This window comes from Crocodylus porosus, unplaced genomic scaffold (assembly GCF_001723895.1).
Source record: "Crocodylus porosus isolate Cpor-Errol unplaced genomic scaffold, CroPor_comp1, whole genome shotgun sequence".
NCBI lineage: Eukaryota > Metazoa > Chordata > Crocodylia > Crocodylidae > Crocodylus > Crocodylus porosus.
The window spans coordinates 61,238,148-61,254,954 of record NW_017728909.1 but is presented as its reverse complement, the minus strand read 5'-3'; the positions used below and the strand labels follow the sequence as shown (position 1 = coordinate 61,254,954).

At 40.2% G+C, this 16,807-nt stretch overlaps 1 long non-coding RNA gene across 1 annotated transcript; it reads right to left on the bottom strand.

Annotated features, from left to right (window-relative positions):
* Positions 1-5,656: 5,656 nt before the first annotated feature.
* Positions 5,657-13,156, bottom strand: LOC109308105. The gene is made up of 3 exons (XR_002100474.1): positions 13,036-13,156; positions 9,872-9,977; positions 5,657-7,674 (listed from the first exon to the last, which is right to left on the bottom strand). It is a non-coding gene; the product is annotated as an uncharacterized LOC109308105 (long non-coding RNA).
* Positions 13,157-16,807: the final 3,651 nt, after the last annotated feature.

Genomic DNA, 16,807 nt, shown 5'->3' with positions numbered 1-16,807 from the left:
TGCCCAGTGCCGTGGCAGGCAATGGTAAACTTCCTCCCAAGCACTCACTTAAAAGCTCTTGCTTAGAGCTTGGTACATGTTACACTTAACATGTGCTATATTTATATTGCATAAGCATTAATACAACTTAGAAAGTTCTCTGAGCAGTCACATATTAATGCTTATTATGATCTATAAATCATAGTATGCACCAGAGTCTTGAACTGGCTCCTGTGTGAGCCCAGGGCTGAGACTGACACTCAGCTGATTTTCAGTTTTAGCCCTGTAATCTCATGGGATCTGGTTCAAGGTGTCGGTGGAGTGAAGGGGCTTACAGTGACACCACCACGCAGTCCCTGCACTGCAAGGGTGCCAGTTCAAAGCTCCCATAACATGCCAGTGTCAGCCCCAACCCCCCCACATCAGTGGAACTGGTTTTTGTGTGGTGCGGCGGCTGCCTTCCAGCATCACGCCTAGCCCCTGCATCACACTGGGGCCTTGAACTAGCAATGCTTTGTGCAGTATGGGGCGGGGCTGCCAAACAGTTGTTTGCCAGGCTTTTGGTCTCCTTATTTGAATGCTTGGATGTTGGCATTGTAAGCACAGTTAGCATGTGCTAAGTGTAATGTGTAACAACAAGACTCTTTAAAAAGCATGTTCTTGAACATGTTGGGGGCAGGCGCAGCATGCTGTCTGGATGCATGAAAGAATTCAATGATGCAGAGGTTTGAGGCAACACTATAGCCCCCTATAACAGCCCAGAGCTGATGCTCTAACCAAGAGAAGATTGGAGTCCTATCTATGTTACTTTGGGGACCTTTTCAGCCCCCAGCGCAGGAAAGGATAAAGAGTAAACATAGATCACTTAAAGCCACCTTATCCTTCCTTCTCTCCTTGCTCTGTGCTGCTCCTCCAAAGGTGTAGAACGTAATATTGTCACACAGATTATGTAAGGAGTAATGTCACCATTCTCACTCTGGGATCATAACCAGGGACCCTTGATATTCAATACCCCAACTCCCACTGATTTTAGTAGCCAGGATTTGTCCCATAGCCCCAGAGTCAGCTAAGCTCATGCTTAAGTTCACCTCTATTCAGTGAAGTATTTAAGAACGTACTTAAGACCCATTGCCTGAAATAGGATTTAAGAAATGGCTTATGTGTTTTATTCAAAATAGGCCTAAAAGGCTGACAGAACGTGTGTTTAAGCCACTACAAAAAAAGAAAAGAAAAGAAAAGAAAAAAAATCTCAAAAACCCAACACATATAAAATCAAGACTGCTTTGCAATATGTTTTAAAAAACAAGGAAAATGCACAGTCTGACCCACAACATGAGACATCTGTGGTCCTCCACAGTAAAAAGCAACTAGCGGCATCTCAAGGGCCTCGTCATGTAATTCAGAGAGTTTTTTTGGCTCTCTTTCATTCTGGGTTTGAAGACAGATTGCTTTACAAGGTACATCAGCCTGCAGGGAATAGCAATTTCCTTTTTCCTCCACAACAAAACAAATGTAACTTTTTAAACTGTTTATCTTTGATCAAAAATATATTACTTAGCACACTAAGTAAACAACTCTATAATTTGTCATAGAAATTATTGCTTCCTGTGGCTATTTTTAGTGTTTTTACATTTGCTGGGCAATTGGTAATGAGAGCTGATAACTTTGCCATTTGTTTTTTATTTTTGTAATGATCTCAGAAAAACATTTTGAAATAGGAGCTGTTCTTTAATGTAATGGATAAACTACCACACTGCCAGGAATTATACCCAACTTCCTCACTCAGTAATCATGGGAACTCAAGCAACAACCACAACCCACACACATAATGCAAGAAACCATACGGAACACATATATTACATTTCTGCGGTAATGCTCTCACCAAGGAAGACCTAAGCCTGCTTCCAAAGTGCTTAAAAATTCAACAATGTTGAGACAAGTTTTAAAAGGAGGACTAAAAATAAAGAAAGCTATTGCATTTTTATTTGACCATTTAAAACTATTTCTCTGTATGTTTTTGCTGCTTTGCCAGATATATTGCAAACCTGTCATTTTTTTAATGCAGTAACTTATTTTCCAAGTCATCTTCAAATTTTAGTCTCAAAGATGCATTGAGTCTGAGACTAAATAAACATTCCACTTTTCAGTTCTATCACTCTTGTGTCATGGTTGCTTATCTTTTTCTGCCATTTTTTCTTTGGCTTTCATTTTCTGAAGGTGCCATCATCTGAATCCTACTGTGGCATTGTGAATCAGCATGCTACTGTTTATTGATTACAAGCTCTGAGACATCTATCCCCTTTCCCTTCAATTCTAATGCAAAACCATGCCTTTGATATACTACTTGTCCTTTCAGGTCACAAAGTGAACATTTCACGTCTTCTTTTGGCTCTGGGGGCCTTAAAACTATGTTTTCAGTTTCTGCTCTCCTTTTCTTCACCAGATGTACTTCTAAACTAGAGGGTATTCTCAGTGTAATCTAATTACTGAAACCCTAAAAAAATATATATTTCAAAATACCAATCTTTTCTTCTTAAATTCTTTTAGCGTTTGGGTCAATATTAGCACGGGGCATATAATGCATTTCCCGTGTTCTGTGTATAATGACCATTTCTTTCTCCGACTTCTTTTCCTGCCTAACAACTCTATTTCCAACCATCTTGAAAAGCCTTTGCTTTAATCTTCCATCTTAAATCTTCTCCTTTGGGTCCACGTGCTAAACTACTACTTTGATCTCACCACATTTTCTCCCTACTCCTTCAACATAGAGGATCCATGCTCTCTTCCCACCTAGAGAAGGCAGAATACCTAGCAGCATTAGTCCATTATTCATTGCACAGTGACATGGGGCACTGGCTTCTCTCTAGCTTCTGAATCCAATGCCCATGTAGTAGTCTTAGGTTTCATTGTACAAACAGTCAGAGATGACCCAAGCAGGGTGTGGGGCCTGGGACAAATCAGCCCATGCCGGGCCCCGGCCCTGCTCCAATCCCAGATCCAAAGAAGCTGCCGCTGCTCAACCCCAGTCTGTGAGGCCCCCCAGGGCAGTTGCCCCGATTAACCCCCATGCCTGCAAACAGGAACTGGAGATTTACACAAAAATCAACCCCTGATCCTTCATATGCGGCTAGAGCTTGGTCTGATTACTTATTCTGAGGCCTAGTATTTTTCTATACTATAGAAAAATAGTGTGGTAGTTTATCCATTACATTAAAAAGCAGCTCCTATTTCAAAATGTTTTTCTGAGATCATTACAAAAATAAAAAACAAATGGCAAGCTTATCAGCTCTCATTACCAATTGCTGCTGCCCGAGCTTCTCCCTCCCACCCGACGCTGCTGGCCGCGCAACGCCAGCAAACCCTCGTTCAGGGTTTCTGTCAATATCCCATATGTCTAGAATCTCTTGGTGTCTCTTATCATTTAGATTTTCCAGAAGAACAACATTCTGAAACAGCAGTCTCTAAAATACAGTACACATGCTTTTATTTTTCCACAGAAATTAGTTTTTATTTGAGTGCTGACACTGTCTATGAATTCATCAGTATAGTAATCTTTAGAAATGCATACAGCAGCCTCTTCTGGGGGAATCCCAGTCTCAGCTAGCTACATGCATCCATTCAGCTGTTGTTCATTAGAGCTAGTATCACTGATCTGCCACAGAACTGCCTGGCTTTGATAATTTTAGTCCATTGCTTTTTTGTTTTGGTATGGTTTTGCTTAGAGATTTTTTTCTTCTTCTACAAAGCAACCCCTAAAAATGTCATCTTTGAGAGACAGAACTCAGATATAGAAACCTAAGAGTATCACTGTATGATTTTGAATTTTTTAAAGATGTATAGAACTGGGAATTTCTTAAACAGAGAGGTTATAAAAGAAAATCTTCTCACACTTATTCTGCTACATAATTTTTTTTCTTTATTCACTGATGCATGCCAAGGTTTTGAATAGTAAGAGACCAATAGCAGTGCAACTATAAAGCAGTCTCTTTAACTCCACAGGGCAAGTACTGTACTATGCAATATCTTTTGTTCTTGGTCTTCCCTCACAGGGATTTTTTGTGGGGTATAGTTTTGTGATAATCTGAGGAAGCCAAAGACAACAGTAAAGCTCAGTTTGCTTACCACCTAATCAAGATCTATTATTTAGATTTTAAAACATAAAAGAGCACATAGACTATACTGGCTGTCCATGGATGATAACAATGACGACGATGATGATAATCTATTGGAGCATTCAATATAAAAACTTTAAAATTTACTTCATGGCATAAAGGATCCATATTTATCATTTCTCACAAGTCCTCTATACGGTTTTTGAAAAACTTTATGACATGCACAATCCAAAATAATATTTTATACACTAAAAATAATATACTTAGATGCTGTAAGCACTTTGGCCACATCCACCCAAACCCACACACACACAAACACTCAAGACTACCAGGAAAATCTTTCAAACTTTGTAAAACAAGCAGCTGTGCACATACTGCTGTCAATGTCCCCAGCTGTGCCTTCTGTCTAGGACCATGCAATACCATCTCCAGATTGTCAGGAGAATGTATTAATTGTGCACCATTTTCTGTTCCCCTTACAGTCTTTGTCATGAAAATGAGAATGTATAATGAAGAGAACATGAGAGGCATTACCATTCTGTGATAACTCATTCCAGTGTCAAAGATAACAGTCACACAACTGAGAATGGCACATTTAACCCATCTCAAGACCAATGTCATGAAGACAAAAAATGGCATCACATTACTTCAATGTTGTGACCCTTTTAAAATGCATACTTGTGCTCCTCTCCCTGTTTATAGTGTGTCTATTACAGGAAACAACATATTTTTGCCAAGAAAATGTCATATATTATGAAACCATGAATTCCAAAATGCTCTTCTAGTTTTAAAAGTTACAGATACACTGCACTGATGTATTGTAATATCTTTGCCCATGTGTGGAAACACGTATACTGCAGCTCACCCTCTAGCCCACAGAATAATTTACAGCAAGACACAGGTGAACAGAATGAAAAGGAAATGCTGAGTAACACAAATACTGACAATATTTGGCCATCTGAATTCAGCTAAGTAATTTTTAGCTGAATGTGTATGGTTGAACATGTAAATCACCCATCCTGACTCTTGCCAACTGCAGCAGCAGCTGCTCTGCTTGGCCTGCAGACCAGCTCCTTTCCTATTCCCAGGCATAAGAGGATGGGAGAGAAGACTCCTCCAACAGCTGGCGACCCATTTCCTAGCCTCCTGGGGGAGAAGCACATTGCCCCAGCAATTCCTTTGTATGATGTAGAGGGAAAAGGAATAACATTCTTCCCCCATGCTCTATTCCTCATGGGAATAAAGAATTAAATCAGGACTCCCTCAGCTCATTGCTTGTTCTGCCCTGAGAGGTTCCAGATGCCCTTCACTCGCCTGGATCTATTCTGCAGGAGTTTGTGATAACAAGAGGCAAGTTGATGGCTTCCTATGGCCTCTGCCCTCATGGGCTAGATACAAACATTCAAAAAGCCTGAGGTGGAATCAATCTAAGATGCAGTTTTCTGTAAGTGGTATAGTTTAGATCAGTAGCTAACAGAACACGCATTTGGCCTTTGGTTGGGGGGAGAGGAAGATGGAATCCTAGACCGGGGTCTGTCATTTTTAAGCCAGTCTTTGTGCTGAACTTCTGTTCTGGGTATAGCCCAGTTTCGGATCACTTATTCTGGTAAATGTGTAATGTCTGTGCCTGGCCATGAAGTCTTCAAGAACAGCCCATGAGCTTGCTTTCTCATAAAGCAATGTGTGACCTGCTGAAATATCCTGTTTCTCCAGAGATGCCAATCAGATAGATCAGACAGGGCTGGAACAAAAGTGGAAGAATCCCAGAGTAGTTCTGAAAACCCCCACAATAGTGAGAATGGACTGACCCTTAACTTTGGAGTTGAGGAATTTGTGTAGGCCCAGTGCTCTTTATTTCTCATCTAGCATAAGAATAGGTATATTTCCTTAAACTAAAGGTGCTTTCTGGAAAGGGGCTATCACTCCCCTCTTTTATTAAAGCAATGATAGAGTTCCCATTTCATTTCTCTTTGGACTGGAGAAATAGTGTTTCTATAAGGTCCTCGTCTTCCTTCTCTGAGGGCTTCCTGGCAGAGGAACTAGAAAGCGCCTCCTGGCTCTTGGAGTCCAGCCCCCTGCAAAGGTAGGAAGCCATGACTTTGAATCCCTTTCACAAATAACCAAGTTCCAAAATCTGACTTGGGATCGTCAGGAGAAGCTGGCACCTACTTGAGGTATTTCTACAGCTTTCAGAAAGTGATCAGTGGAAAAGCAACACCATGATCGGATTAAAGAAAGGAGCGACTGGGAGATCTCTGTCTCTCTCTGGGGAAAGATGGGTGGTACTATTTCTAATAAGAATAATAACTCTGTCATTTGAAACATCTTACCGCATCATGCAGCAAATAAGTTCAACATTTTTTTGGCTCCCAGAACCTCTATATTCACTTGCTGTCTCTACAGAGTTGCCATCCAAGACAAGTCTTAATTATACCAGTATAACAGAACAGTGTCAAAGATGTCCCCCAGCCAGAACATGCGATGTACAGAATATACATACATTCATTTGGCTGCGTATGAACCCTTTTACAGGAACAAACTACTTTCAGGTCAATTGCGTCTTTCTCCCCTCCTTTTTTTTATCATCACAGGAGATATTATTCTGCATCCCCATATAACAAATTAGTGCCAAAATTAGGGAGTCAGTTTTATTTTTTACGTTAATTTTTCCCCCAAAATGTTTGTTGGAAGACGTTTTAAAAAGTAAGATTTTGTACCTGGTATTTCAGTTTGCCATGAGACAACCCCTGACCTCCCATCTAAGTCCTGAATCCTGAGAGTGAATCATGGGGATCCCTGTAGTATTTTGACATATTTGAATTGCTGCAATCAAGTGTCTGGAGCCTCCAAAATTAACGGGTCATGTTAAAGGAAAGAACAACAGGAATTCATGCCTATCCACTCCTACTGTTAAGAGGCTAGACAAGCTGCCCACACCCAAGAAGTTACGGGATTTGGAGGAGCCTCAACCTCCCCTGAAGTCCAAAGAGAAGAATGATAAAAGGTGGGGGGTGGGGGACAGGACCCTTAGCTAGAGGAGAGGGCAAGGATCCAAATATTACTGAATGCCAGCTTATTCCTCTATCAGATTTGCAATATTATTTATGCAGCTGAATAGAATGAATCACAAGATGACTCATCCCCAAAACACCAGGATAACAAAAAAAACCCCCCAAACAACAAAAAAACAACCCCAAGAAGCCCCACGCACATACACACACTTTCTGAAAAACTTGACTGAAGGCATTTTGAAAGGAAACAAATGTAATTTGAATTTTTTTTAAACTCATCAGCTGTGCTATAGCTCCTATGAATAGACTGATCTGATTTTCTAAATCCCCTTAACCTTCAAAAGATGATTAGTGGGTGATTTTTTGTTGTTGCAGAAATAGATACATTTCCCAGTAAGTTTTGGAAAGAGGTTGGTGATAGGTACAATTAATTCAGTACATATCGTTTACTGCAGCCCTCACTTTCACAGGAACCATCGCCAACTGATCCAGGCAGAAGATTGGCTTTGGTTCTGCAAGCAGCTGCTCATCTTTCCACTTAGCTGGAGGTAAGTTGTCACAGTAAGCAGCTGCTAAAAGAGTGGGAGGGAGACACCAATGAGCAGAAACAATTGTGACAATAAAAAATAAAGGAGCAGCAATCTCACTTGCATCAAACAGACTGGGTAACACTGTGTCTTATTTCCCTAAAAAAGAAATGGTGTGACCACAGCTTAACCTTGAAAAAACATGAGCTCTTAGGAATTTATGTAACTTTGGCAAGCGCAAATTAAGCCAACAGAAAACAACTCAAGTGATCAGTTATTATGCTACTTCTTCTGTGTTCTGTGCTCAGAAATGGTTATTAAGGATCCTCAAGTTCATGAATCCAGAAACAGTCTCATCTAATTTTGCTTTGGATGTGCTAAATCTGAGATGCAAGTGACCCTATTATGCAAACCAGCTTTGGGTACATGCATCCTCAGGCTCACAGCTAAATAAAGAAAAATGAGGAGGCAATGCAGACTTTGATCCTACAGGTTGGATTCACCCCAGGTGAACCCCTGCATCTATGTTATGGCCCATTTAAATCAGTGGATTCCTGGGTTGATGCAAGGATGTACCCACATGGATTGATTAGCAGGATTAGGGAATATCTTGTGGTCTATTGTGAAATATCAGGTACAATTTTTCACTATTTAAAATGCTTAAAATAGGAGTTTAAGGGGAAAATGAGCACAAAAAGGAAGCTGCGCCACTAATTGTTTTAAATAGCTTGCCAATGGCACAGTGTATTTTATCAAAGCTGTAACAAATAGCCTCCAAAAAGACTGTTGTTCTTATCATACCCAATAAAACAAAACAATCACAACAAAAATATAGCCCTGTTTGTTTAATATAGTGTCTTCTTTGATTCCATATCTATGGCCAGAAAGCCAGCTTCTCCTCTCCTCCATGCAGCCTGCAGAAATTCTATGTTCCCCATCCCAAGCACAGTGGGTGGGTGTACATGTGGTTTTTTCTATCCTGCTGCAGAATAAATTAGTTTCCTCCAGCCTAATAGGGACACACATGTAGATGCATGATGTTTACTACACACCTAATTAGTCTACTGTACAGTTAAGCATTGTGTGTAGACACTTCCAATGTGTACCTTTCTGCATGAAAAGATATCTCCCACACTGACATAGGTTGTCTGGTCTCCTTTCTGTTTTCCATAGAGATCAGCTTCCATTACTTTCCATAATTCTCCTAACCCTTCAGTCCTAAATGTTCTGTCCTGTTTTTATTATCCTCCATTTCACTCTTTTCACCAGTCTTTTTCTCACCCTGTTCCATAATACATTTGTGTACTGCTAGCTAACATATCTTTGCTCCCATTTTACTTTTCTTTTCACTTCCATTTTTTTACCTCCATTTTTTTCTTACCCATCACTTTCTGTATTCCTGTTTCAACCCTGTTCTCTTTTATCTCCCAGAGTTTTCTCTCTTGCCCTCTGCCATTGGCACACCTCTTATATTCCAGTGCTTTCTCTCTAGATCTCATTCTGTCCTCCAGTCTTAACAATTCATTCACCTTTTGTTCTCAGGTAAGTTGCTACTACAAGCTTCTTCAAGCACTTCCCCTAATGCCTTTTACATCCAATTGAATATTTGCTCCAAACCCATTATCTGCTTACCCTTCAGGCCAAAACGTATCTTCTGCTTCCCAGCCCATATTCTCTCTTTCTACTGTTCCTACTAGTACTCCCAAATCTCTTCTGGACATCCAACAATGCAGTAGAGCCTCTCACCCAAATAAAAATTAATGGACTCTCTGCACTTTTCCCTTCCACAGATGTTTTTCAACTCTCTACCAACCCACTTACTATTCCATCAAACGTTTTGTTCAAATACCATGCTCATCCATTCTTGCAAGTACATCATTCAACACTGTGCACCTCACATCAGCTAATGTGCTATATATACCCTATGCTAACCAAGTCTCTGCAATCCCAACCACTAGAGGGAACATCCTCAGTCTCTCTACTACTTACAGTCATTCCCAGAAAATATGACTTATAGTCTATGTACCTCAACCAATTAATCCTGGGCCTCTTACTTCTCATGACCCTAAGCACTCTTCCCCAATTGAAACTCCTCCTACATTGCCACTCTGCCCACAGTTGAACCTGTGCCTTCCTTTAGTACCTTCACGATCTGTTCTTTTTCTTGTGCCCTCCCCATAGCAGGTCTGTGTGAAGATGTGTTGGGAGAGGACTGCAGACCCAGATACAATTAACTGATTACCTGTCCTGTGCCTTTTGTAGAGTCCTTGCTGTGCTCATCCCATACTTCTTCATTCCATCCATCTGATGCCAAGGCAACAGGTGCCCAAAGGGGTGCTACTGAGCAGCTGCAGGAAGGGACACATAGCATTGTCAACACTCAAAAAGGTCTGCTTGAGCCTAGCAGCATAATATATTGATGTAGGTAAAATACTAATTTCTCTAGCTAATTGCAAAGGAGGAAGTGATGTGCCTATCAACATCTCTGGCTGTCAAGGTATAAAAACAGTTCCCACCTTGAACTACCAGCTTACAGGAAATTATTTAGAAATGTCCATTAGCACAAGTCCAATTATAAGTATTATGACCAGACCAAGATTTCCCAAGTCCTCTTCCTAGGTCTTAACTGCAAGCTTTTCTTTCGTCTTGCTTCTCGTTTCTTCCCCTGACTGCTTGCATATGTGGCAGACCCCACTCTCCTCTAGCCACACTAGGTCCTGTTCGCTTTCATCTCCCTTGGACACTCTCTCCAGCTTCACTGGTAGCTCTGGCCCCAAAGGGCAGTTTCTGTTACTTCCTTTCTAATATGTTACTTCTTGTCTTCCACAATCTCTCACATAGAGGCAAGCTGGCTTCTCATTTACTTTTACATGGTGTTCATTCTTCTGCTTGTAAAGAGCCCGATTCTGGCCTATGGAGGAGAGCCTGCCTAACAGTGAACTAGAAATTCAGCTGGAAACTCTAGATGTAGATTTGTAATACATGTGGTTTCTATCTGAGTCAGCTCTGATGAAAAAATGACTATAATGTGAGGGTTTTTTTGGTTTTTTTTTTGAAAGTCAGGATAGATATGAGCATATAGAAGCTAGTAATTACATTTCTTTTTACTGCTTCCTGTTTTCACAGATAATAAACCAAAATTAAAACAAAACTAAATCAGATGTTTAAACAGCTTTATATGGGTTCTGATAGCAGCAAAAAGAAAAAAAGAATATAACAAAAAAATTAACCAGATGTTCTGAAGCCCCCAGAAAGGTTCAATTCAGATTTAGTTCACATTTTGGTTGAACTTTGAGATTTATGTTATCTGACTTAGCAAATGTCTAGTTTTGCACTGAGAGATGTATACATATTTTAAGCGCTTTTACATGAGATCTGAAAATTTTTAGAAGTTTGGCTCAAAGCAGGCAATTTGAATTACATTGTACATCTGTATGATAAACAATAGCTTAACAGTACCAGTTCCTCCTGCCACTTCAATTAAAGTGTCTTTTTCTAAAATGCCCTCAATGAAAGTTCATGACAAGATCAGAGGGAGAACTGTTCTATTTACAAACTCTATATTACAGGAAACTAAATCCCACCATGATCATTTAAGAATGTAATCCCTCTTAAATTCTGGCTATTAGATGTGATGGGCATGACAGAAAGTATATTAGACAATTTAGAGCAGCTCTCCAGCCAGTGTCAGTTATCATATACCAGTACAGAACTACCCCTTTCTGGCACCGTTTTACTATAAAGGAGGGTTCAGTCATATTCACTTCTTCTTTCCCCTTTATTTCAAACAGTCCTTAACTTGGAAATGCCTGGTGTGTAACAAGCTTAAACAACAAAAAGCAAAGCCTTGGAGGTCTACTAGAGATGTTGAATTTCAAGCTGCTGAAGTGTTTAAACTCTAAGCCAATGCTTAGATCACTGAGAAATAGTTCCCAGGTCAACACAGCTCAAGCTGTTCAAACACCCACTAGGATATTTTGTTTCCCATCAGTGTGCAAACAGGAAGTAAAAAAAAGGAAGTTGAAACAACCAGCTTCCATATCACATAACAGTCCTCATATATAGAGAGCCCACAGAATTTTGCAGCCTGCCAAATCTTTTGCAGTCCCCCAGTTTCGTTTTGCTTTGGTGCTTTTGTTTTGTTTTGGTTTTTTTTGGGGGGGGGGGTTAGTACTAAATTACAAACATTGAAAAGAATTTACTGAACAGTACTGAAAATAGAAAGGATCACAACAAAAACATCTGTATTTTAATTTGCCAAGAGAGAAGAACAAGTGACTGATATAAGATTCATAAGGAATAACACCTGCTAATTCTGTTATAGTTTGGAGATGGTCTGTAGAGTCTTTTTCTTGTATAATCTGGAGTTGTTGGGAGCATTTGAGAGAATTCAGTATACATGAGAATTTCAGACTGACAGTTTTGGAGAACATATTTATCCACAGACCAGGTACAGGTTATACAACTGGAGATGACCCCCGTCATCCTGGTAACACAATTCAACTCTGACCTGAAGAAGCAAATGAAGTGCAAATAGACCTGCCTTAGGGACAAGTTCCATCATCAAAGGAGACTTGTTTATTTTGGAGAAGTGAGAAATCTGCTCCAAAGGGAAATTTGTGTGACTTTGGCCAAAGTAATGGTTCCTCTTGATTTCTTTTGAAAACAGAGCTTCTGGAACAGGCTGAAGGGGTAGACTCATTCATTTCACTAGAATTTTTTTTTCTCAAGTAAACAACTTGTGTTTAGTGTAAGATGGAAATGTGATTATGAAGGGACTAACAGTGATCCTTATTGATGTGATGGCAGCAACTGCACTAAGGTCACCCTTTAAAACAGCAATTAATGCTCTGGGGTAGTAAAAGGTTCATTCTAGACTTTTTACAAAATAGTTTTCTCTCTCTGCCTCTCCCTTTTTAAATTCTGGCCAGGCATCATCTAATTTTTTGCCTATTTCTGCCATTTGTTTTTGCTAGACTTGATTCCTCTGGTTGCACTAAAGTTGTTAGTTCTCCAGCCAAAAGAAAAAAAAATAAAAGGAGAAGAAGAAAGATTTTTTAAAATAAGGAATAATGTACATTACTTTATTAATTTATTCTGTTTCAAGCATTATAATGTTAAAAGGAAATTACATTTTGTTTTGTAAGGAAGTAAAAGTATTTATTATTATTAACACAGAGCCTAGAACTCATAAACTAGGATGCCATTGTGCTAGGTGCTATACAGGCATAAAACACAAAATAGCCCTTTCCCAAATAGTTGATAATCCAAGATATTGCAAACCAAAGACCAGTGTCATTAAGATTAAGTACAGACAGTCAAAAAGCCCAAGGCTGAATCAATTCAGTCTGTGCATGTTAGTCTAAAATGCAGATTAAACTGAAACAGAAGTGAACAGACATTTACCTTTGATTCAGGAACTACAGCCACATGCCTGCAGTGACTTAGGTCAGAAGCCAGTGGGTGCCAGAGCACAGCTTTCTGGCTGTGTGTTCACATCCTCTTCCTGCTGCCCCTGAGGACTCTGGGATTTGCAGTCCAGAATTGCAGAACTCTGCAGGATTTCTCATCACTTCCTCTTCCTGTTTCCAGGTGCCTTTGGGATTTGTAGTCCACAGTCAAAGTCCACAGTAAGTCTGAGCCGGGGAAGGGGCATTTAACACCCCCCCTTGGTTCCAGACCCCAGCTTGGGGAGTCACTGTCCCGCCCCCATAAACTGGGCTGCACCGCTGGCTTGGCTCACCCTCCCTTGCCAGCCAGTCCTTACTCCTCCAGATAAGGAGCAGAGGGCTGGGGCCAGCCCTGCTCCCTGGAGCAGACAGCCCAGCCCAGCCCAGGGCTGAAGAGCTCTGATTTAACTTAAACCAGCAAGGGATCTGGGACAGAAGTTTCATAAACTGATTTGACCCAAATCAGCTAAGCCTGATACTACATTCAACCAGGTTTATCTTAAACCAGTTTCAGCCATTTTGAAACTGGTTTGTGCGCACTGACCTTCTGTTCTGTTACAGGTTAAAACCAGTTTCTTATCCCTTAAACCAGTTTATGTGTAACTTTGGTCTCTAGCCCATGTGTCTAAACCATAATTATAAAACTTAATAGAAGCTGGGTTCTGTGGAATGATGTCCAGCCTATTGCATACACTTTTTGCTCATTTTTTTATTTTGGTTTTATTTCTTCAATATGGCAAATAATAAAAAAATGACCAGGAGAGGAAAGGTGACTGACAGAATAGCTGGAATGCACGATAAAGAAAAAAATAGTTGAGATAATGGAAAAGTAATGCCTTGAAAGAAAGAAAAAAAACCCATTCTGCATTCATATGTTAGAGGTATGGAACTTTACTTATATATAAAAAACACTTGCAATAAAAATTTACACAGGGATGGGGCTCATTTTTTCTAATGATGACCTGGAATGCAGGGTGGGTCAGAAGCTCTTACATAGATTAAGAAGATAATATGCATTTATGTACTAATGCACATTTTAAAGCTGTAGGAACAGCGGTAGCTCTCAAACTGAAGCTTCTACATTCATGAAATGAAAATAAAATATATTTATTTATATCTTATAAGGTATGGAGACTTCATTAGTATAAACTTCCAAAAATACTATCCAGAAACACCCATGATCATTCAGTCCTAAAACTGCACAAGGATGCCAGTTCCAATTTCTACTGCTTGTTACAGGATTTTGGTTTTTTTTTCATTTGGAAAGTTATTCTCTACATATGGAACAAAGAGCAAGAACTTCAACTATATCATATAAAAATAGTAAGGAACTTCCAGCCAATGTGAACAGAGCATTTAATCTAGAATCATGACAGTTTATATTAGTGCATGTGCATTTACAGTGAAGTAATTAACTCCTTAATTACTGGACTAATATAGTGGAAAACCCATATCTATGTTATTTTGTTTAACCTTCTGCCAACTATTATTCTTTGAATAATCAGAAACAGCTTTCTAACACGGAAATCTAGAATGTCTTAATGGAAATTAAAGAAAAACAAAAAGACAAAAAATTGAAAAAAATAGACAAATAACAATGTAAGCATATCCAATAGTATAAAAATCATGCACATTATTCTCTCCTTTTAATTTTCCTGGAAGATGAATGAAGGAAGGATAGAAGGAGGTAGTGTGTGGGAGGGTAATTGTGTGGCTGTGAATGTTTTCCTTATCCAGACACAGAGAGCTTGTATTTAACACTTAATCTATTTTTATTTAAGTAGTAGAAAACATAGCATTAACCACAGCTTGGTGTTGACTGCACCCTGTAGTCCAGAACCCCACCTTCCCACATGAAGGATAACCTTTGTCTTTTCAGCCATATTCTATGCCCTTTCACAATGATGACAGCTACTCTACAACTTGGGAAGTATAAGGAAGAAAATAAAACCTCACATGATGAAAAAGGGCAAAGCAAAACCAGCAGCACCTGATTAATGTGTTAAGACATGCAATAGAAATAAAAGAACAAGAAGACCTATAAAGTTTTCTCTTGTTAATAAAACACTGAAAATAAAAGACCTCCCTTCCATCATGGAGCAATACAAAGCCACTAATGACTTATCTATACCACACAAATGTAATGGGAAAGACAAATTCTGTAAAGTGTTTACTTACTGAAGTTTTATGGACAGTTTGTTCCTACTTTAAGCATCTTTGTTTTGAGTGAAGATCTTTCTAAATAGTTTATATTATTTATTAGTTGGGTGCCATTGAAAACAAGACATTTGCAAAGACATGCAAAGAAGATACAGTGTAATTGATAGATATCGTGGTAGTTATAATAAATGAACACTTGCAGAAAGTGAGGTCAGAGGAAGACATTTTTTTGCTGTTTTTAGATCCTTAAATCAAAGCACAATGACTTCTTTTTTCCCATTCCATAAGATTTAATTAACACTTTTAAATAAGTTCAGAAGTTGGGTTCAAGTTAATATTCAAATCCATCCTGTCTTGTCAACTTCTACACTGGGGCTTTTGTAGATTTCATAGACATTTCATAGACATTTAGACTGTGCTATCTGGAAGGGACCCCGGAGGATCATCGAGTCCAGCCCCCCGCCCCAGGGTCAGGAAGTCAGCAGGGATCATAGGATCCCAGCAAGATAAGCATCCAAATGCGTCTTGAAGGCATTCAAAATGGGTGCTTGAACCGCCTCCAGCAGCGGTCTATTCCAAACCTTGGGGGCTCGGACAGTGAAGAAGTTCTTTCTTATGTCCAGCCTGAATCGGTCACAGTGGAGTTTGTGACTGTTCAATCTTGTTATCCCTTGGGGGGCTCTGGTGAACAGACGTTCCGCCAGATCCTGATGAGCACCCCGATAAACTTATAGGTGGCCACCAGATCACCCCTGAGCCTGCACTTTTCCAGGCTGAATAGCCCCATTGCTCTCAGCCTCTCATCATAAGGTCTGTTTTCCTGACCTCTGATCATGCACGTGGCTCTCCTCTGCACCCTCTCTAGCTTCTCCATGTCCTTTTTGAATTGTTTAGCCCAAAACTGGATGCAGTACTCCAGCTGAGGCCTCACCAAGGCTGAGTACAGTGGGAGAATGATGTCCCGGGATCTGATTGAGAAGAATCTGTGGATGCAAGCCAGCGTTTTGCTCGCTTTAGTAGCCACAACATCACACTGAAGGCTCATGTTCATCTTGTGGTCAACCATGACCCCCAAGTCCCTTTTACCTATAGTGCTAACCAACATAGCACTACTGAACCTATAACCATGGTGCAGGTTTTTCCTCCCAAGGTGGAGAACCTTGCATTTTTCAGTGTTGAAAACCATCAGCTTCTCGCCTACCCATTTCATGAGTCTGTCCAGATCCACCTGGATCACCCTCCTGTCCTCAGGTGTGGATGCTTTACCCCAGAGTTTGGTGTCATCGATGAACTTGGCCAGTCCGCTTCTGACACCAGTGTCCATCCACATCATTGATGAAGATGTTAAACAGTATAGGCCCTAGGACAGAGCCTTGTGGGACCCCACTGGTCACAGCGTACCAAGACGAATGGCTCCCATCGACCACCACCCTCTGGGTCTTACCGCAGAGCCAGTTCCCCAGCCAGTGGATCATGGTGATGTCAAGGCCACAGTTAGCCAGTTTAGCCAAGAGGTGATCGTGGGATACCAGATCGAAGGCTTTTTTAAAGTTGAGGTATACAACATC